Consider the following 5,000-nt stretch of genomic DNA (forward strand, 5'->3'; position numbering starts at 1 on the left):
AGCGCGGGGGGCGTCGGAAGAGCAGCTCGCTGTACGGTGCAGAGCCCGAAGCAGAAGGCGTCTGGAATACACCCCTTGCACGGGTAGGGGCAAGGTGACTGGCCTGCGAAGACACCGCGGCCGCCCTGCCGCGCGACCCGACGCTCCTTGGGCGACACACAGGGTCGCTGGGGAGCGGGGCCGGGGCGTGGGGGGCCTTTGCGGCGCCACCGTCTGGCTTAGACCTGCCTCAATCGCGGGGGGTCCTCGACCGACCAGCGGACAGGCGCGAGGATTGGGAGAGGGGGTTTGGCCGTCGGGGTCCGCCGCGGCTCCGGCACAAGCCCCAGCGACGCAGAGGTCGCGCGGGGCGTAGTCGGCCTGGCCGTATCGGCGTCACCCTCCAGCGTAGTCCCTACACCCGGCTCTTGCCCGTCCTCAAAGGGATGCCCGAGCGGCTTTTCCTCCCAGGGCTGTTCCCCCGCCTGGCGGGAACACGGGGGGGTGCGCAGGGCAGCGTTCTGCCGTACTCCCTTCACCTCTCGCCCCATTCAAATCGCTCCCTTCTCCATCTTCCCCTCGCTCGGGGGGCGTTCGCTCTCTCGCTCTCCCTCTCCCTTCCGAGCCGCCTCGGAGGACGACGTACGAGGAGCGGAAGGCGATGGCGAGTCGGGTGGGGGCACACCGCGCAGTGAGAACCCCCCCTCGCCTGCCTCCACAGCTCTGTCATCCCCCCCACTAACGTAGGGGCTCGGGAAAGACTAGTGGCGCGGAGCTCGGCAGCGGCGTGGAAACGCCACCCACCGCCGCCGCTCTCGCTGGTGCCCGCCGCGGAGGCCGCCCTTCGGGCGATGCGTGGCACGGACCTCCGCGGGCAGGGCTGCGCATCTGGAACTTCGAAAAGGGCCGCCCTTGCTAACACTGTGCTTCCCCACGCGGGGAGCGATTCGGACGGCTGGCCCCCACGCCGGGGTGGGTGGGCGCCCCGCCGTTCGCCCGCGTGGGTCGTCAGACCACTGTTCATCGTTCGGTGCGATTCAAACTTCCCACAGCTCGGCCGCCTCCGTCCTCGAACGGGAGGTGACGGCCGGCGTGCGCGCCCAAAGATAGGTGGTGGAAGCCCGGGGGTACAGGAGGAAGGACACCGCTCACCGTAAACCGACGCGAGCTCCAAAGCCCGGGTCGAGCGAGCAGCACCACCTCCCCACCCGGGAGCGCCGTGCCAGATCGATCGGAGGATAAGACCGCTCTGAGAGGACATGGACGAGAGGGGCGTCCGCCTTCCGGAGCCCCCCCTTTCGGACGAGGACTCCGGATTTGCCCCCCGAAAGCCATCACCTCCAGAGAACCAGGGACCGCCGAGGGAGGGTCTGGTCAGGCTTGGGTACCCCAGCATTGCCTCTCTCGCTTGGGATGCACGATCGGCAAAAGTCCCTCTCGGAGCTGTGGAAGTTCGGTCTCAGCCGGAGTGCGCAACTTCCAGACGAGAGGGACCACATGCCAAGTCGCCTACCCAAGTCGGGGAACCAGAGAAACAACTGCTTTCTATCGGGGTAGAGAGACGACACTCTCTCAAGTACATTCTGCCAGAGGTGCGCATTCCTATGTATTTGCATTGCGGGACAACGTCCCCACTTTAAGGGGACGAAGTCGGAACTGTACCCGGCCTCAAGTCACTGTAGGGCGGATGCGGCACCTAGAAAATTCCTCATTCCGGTTCTTTTTCACTTAGTCGTTTTTTTTTTTGGCAAGAATGTACCCCAGGATGGCCAAAAAGCCAAAGCCAGGGACTGAGAACCATCGAGCATGCTCTGAGGGGACATAGTCAGAGGGGGCGTCCGCCTTCCAGAGCCCTCCTTCCCACGAGGACTCCAGATTTGCCCCCCCCCCCCTGACAACAGCCATCGCCTCCAGAGAACCAGGGACCACCGAGGGAGGGTCTGGTCGAAGCTCAGGTACCCAGGATAGCTTCTCCGGCTTGGGCATGGACCGCCAGACAAAGCCGCGGACCATGAACCATCCAGCCTGCTCTGAGGGGACATAGTCAGAGGGGGCGTCCGCCTTCAAGAGCCCTCCTTCCCACGAGGACTCCAGATTTGCCCCCCTGACAGCCATCACCTCCAGAGAACCAGGGACCGCCGAGGGAGGGTCTGGTCAAAGCTCACGTACCCCAGGAGAGCTTCTCCGGCTTGGGCACAGACCGCCAGACAAAGCCGCGGACCATGAACCATCCAGCCGGCTCTGAGGGGACATGGTCAGAAGGGGCGTCCGCCTTCTAGAGCCCAAACTCGGCCACGGACTCCAGATTTGCCCCCCTGAATGCCATCACCCTTCAGAAGACCAGGGACCACCGAGGGAGGGTCTGGTCAGGCTCAGGTACCCCAGGATCGCCTCTCTCACTTGGGACGCACGACCAGCAAAAGTCCCTCCTGGAGCCGTGGAAGTTCAGTCTCGGCCGTATTTTGCAACTTCCACGACAAGAGGGACCACCTTCTAAGTCGCCTACCCGAGCCAGAGAACCATAGGAACAACCGCCATACATCGGGGTAGAGAGAGCCCACTCTCTCCTATATTCTCCCGCAGGTGCGCATTACTATGTATTTGCATTGCGGGACAATGTACTTCAATGAGCGGGACAAAGTCGGAAATGTATCCGACCTCCTGGAACTGTGCGGCTGCTACAGCAGTCAGAAATTCCCCATTCCGGTTCTTTTTCACTTGGATTTTTTTTTTTGCAATTTTTTGCCTAAAACGTATTCCTCCAACATGTACTAGCTCATGACACTTGAAATTTTTGAGCCAATTGATAATAACAGCTTTTTAGAGCTCAAAAACAAAAAAAATTTGAGCGAACAAAAAATGTTCGAAAATGACCTCAGCTCCTGGAACTGTTTTCGGTACACCTCCAGAGAGGCTCCCCTGCCTGGAAGTCTGTCACTGCTCAGCTCGAAATTTTTCTAAGTCCCAAAATTCGGTTTTTCATCCAAAATTCAACTTTCTGCCCAGGATCCACAAACTTTAAACCCAGTTGGGGGACCCTCCCTGGGGGCCCTACAACATACTGAAGCCCCCCTGTGGTGGAAGTAGGGGAATTTACTTATTTTTACACAAAATCACAAAATTCCATTTTTTGTTCGCAAAACACTTTTTTGTCCTCAAGAAACTTTTTTGTCCTCAAAACACTTTTTTGTCCTCGAGAAACTTTTTTGTCCTCAAGAAACTTTTTTGTCCTCAAAACACTTTTTTGTCCTCAAAACTCAATTTCTTCCATAATTCGACTTTCCCCCAAAAAACCACACATTCTACCCTCATGGGAGGCACTCTCCCTCGGGTCCCCACATCATATTGACGCCCCAGAGCGGTGGGAGAAGGGGAAATCTGATTTTTGCACAAAAATCCAAAAATCGCTCTAAGTCCAAAAATCCTGAAAATTTTTCTAAGTCCCAACGGTACTTTCTGAAAAGTGTACCCAGGCCCCTGGAAGCCTCCTAGGTACACCTCCTGAGACTCCCCCCTTCCTGGAAGTCTGACACATCTCGAAATTTTTCTAAGTCCCAAAAACTGGTTTTTGCTCCATAATTCGACTTTCCCCCCAAAAGCCACACATTCTACCCTCATGGGAGGCACTCTCCCTCGGGTCCCCACATCATATTGACGCCCCAGAGCGGTGGGAGAAGGGGAAATTCGATTTTTGATCAAAAATCCAAAAATCGCTCTAAGTCCAAAAATCCTGAAAATTTTTCTAAGTCCCAACGGTACTTTCTGAAAAGTGTACCCAGGCCCCTGGAAGCCTCCTAGGTACACCTCCCGAGGCGCCCCCTTCCTGGAAGTCTGTCACATCTCGAAATTTTTCTAAGTCCCAAAAAATGGTTTTTGCTCCATAATTCGACTTTCCCCCCAAAAGTCACACATTCTACCCTCATGGGAGGCACTCTCCCTCGGGTCCCCACTTCATATTGACGCCCCAGAGCGGTGGGAGAAGGGAAAATTCGATTTTTGCACAAAAATCCAAAAATCGCTCTAAGTCCAAAAATCTTGAAAATTTTTCTAAGTCCCAACGGTACTTTCTGAAAAGTGTACCCAGGCCCCTGGAAGCCTCCTAGGTACACCTCCCGAGGCGCCCCCTTCCTGGAAGTCTGACACATCTCGGAATTTTTTCTAAGTCCCCAAAAATGGTTTTTGCTCCATAATTCGACTTTCCCCCCAAAAGTCACACATTCTACCCTCATGGGAGGCACTCTCCCTCGGGTCCCCACTTCATATTGACGCCCCAGAGCGGTGGGAGAAGGGAAAATTCGATTTTTGCACAAAAATCCAAAAATCGCTCTAAGTCCAAAAATCTTGAAAATTTTTCTAAGTCCCAACGGTACTTTCTGAAAAGTGTACCCAGGCCCCTGGAAGCCTCCTAGGTACACCTCCCGAGGCGCCCCCTTCCTGGAAGTCTGACACATCTCGGAATTTTTTCTAAGTCCCCAAAAATGGTTTTTGCTCCATAATTCGACTTTCCCCCCAAAAGTCACACATTCTACCCTCATGGGAGGCACTCTCCCTCGGGTCCCCACTTCATATTGACGCCCCAGAGCGGTGGGAGAAGGGAAAATTCGATATTTGCACAAAAATCCAAAAATCGCTCTAAGTCCAAAAATCTTGAAAATTTTTCTAAGTCCCAACGGTACTTTCTGAAAAGTGTACCCAGGCCCCTGGAAGCCTCCTAGGTACACCTCCCGAGGCGCCCCCTTCCTGGAAGTCTGACACATCTCGGAATTTTTTCTAAGTCCCCAAAAATGGTTTTTGCTCCATAATTCGACTTTCCCCCCAAAAGTCACACATTCTACCCTCATGGGAGGCACTCTCCCTCGGGTCCCCACTTCATATTGACGCCCCAGAGCGGTGGGAGAAGGGAAAATTCGATTTTTGCACAAAAATCCAAAAATCGCTCTAAGTCCAAAAATCTTGAAAATTTTTCTAAGTCCCAACGGTACTTTCTGAAAAGTGTACCCAGGCCCCTGGAAGCCTCCTAG

This window comes from Dendrobates tinctorius, unplaced genomic scaffold (assembly GCF_039654945.1).
Source record: "Dendrobates tinctorius isolate UK_male_01 unplaced genomic scaffold, ASM3965494v1 ptg000564l, whole genome shotgun sequence".
NCBI lineage: Eukaryota > Metazoa > Chordata > Amphibia > Anura > Dendrobatidae > Dendrobates > Dendrobates tinctorius.